At 38.4% G+C, this 1,177-nt stretch overlaps 1 protein-coding gene across 2 annotated transcripts in view; it reads right to left on the bottom strand.

The window, feature by feature from the left end:
* LOC111821221 (B-cell scaffold protein with ankyrin repeats-like) overlaps positions 1 to 1,177 on the bottom strand; it is a 101,340-nt gene that overhangs the window by 21,383 nt on the left and 78,780 nt on the right. The window lies entirely within an intron of this gene.

Raw genomic sequence — 1,177 nt, 5'->3', positions numbered from 1 at the left:
AGAAGACTCCAATTCCCTTCCAGTCTTCATTAGAAATACTGTCATTTTCTTTGTGTGTCATGACATAAAAATGGTTAGGAGAAAGCACTCCATAATACAATGTAAATTAACTTACCCCATATCACTCCTACAGTAAGGTGAGCTAAGCAATTCAGAAAGATAACATCTGGAATAAAGGTGACTATCCCCTTTAAAAATGACTTTAATATAAGGGGAAAAGAAAAATAGATACCTTAAGGCAACATAATTTTGAGAAATTTTCCTAACAATCTACAAAATTACACTGTAAACGTCTACAAAATTCTAAAGCACTCAAAAATATTTTTTCCTTTATGAGTAAGGTTGCAAAACCTGGTATGTTGTTGTTAGGTGACCTCGAGTTGGTTCCAACTCATAGCGACCCTACATAAAACGGAAGGAAACACTGCCCTTCCTTCACCATCCTCACAATGGTTGTTATGCTTGAGCCCATTGTTGCAGCCACTGTGCTAATCCATCTCATTGACAGTCTTCCTCTCTTTCCCTGACCCTCTACTTTACCAAGCATGATGTCATTCTCCAGGGACTGGTCCCTTCTGATAACATGTCCAAACTATGTGAGACAATGTCTCACCATCTTCGCTTCTAAGAAGGATTCTGGGTGTACTTCTCCAAGACAGATTTGTTCATTCTTCTGACAGTCCATGGTGTATTCAATATTCTTCACCAACACCATAATGCAAAGGCATCAATTCTTCTTAGGTCTTCCTTATTCATTACTCAGCTTTTACATGCATATGAGGTAACTGAAAACACCATGGCTTGGGTCAGGTGCACCTTAGTCCTTAATGTGACATCTCTGCTTTTTAAGACTTTAACGAGATCTTTTGCAGCAGATTTGCCAATAGCAATGTGTTGTTTGATTTCCTGACTGCTGCTTCCGTGGGCTTTGATTGTGGATCCAAGTAAAATGAAATCCTTGACAACTTCGATCTTTACTCTGTTTATCATAAGGGTGCTTATTGGTCCAGTGGCGAGGATTTTTTTTTTCTTTATGTTGAGGTGTAATCCATACTGAAGACTGTGGTTTTTGATCTTCATCAGTAAGTACTTCAAGTTCTTTTCACTTTCAGCAAGCAAGGTCGTATCACCTGCATATTGCAGGTTGTTAATGAGTTTTTTTCAAATCTTGATGCCG

Source organism: Trichechus manatus, unplaced genomic scaffold, assembly GCF_000243295.1.
Source record: "Trichechus manatus latirostris isolate Lorelei unplaced genomic scaffold, TriManLat1.0 scaffold00071, whole genome shotgun sequence".
Taxonomy (NCBI): Eukaryota; Metazoa; Chordata; class Mammalia; order Sirenia; family Trichechidae; genus Trichechus; species Trichechus manatus.
This window is presented reverse-complemented; position numbering and strand designations above follow the sequence as displayed.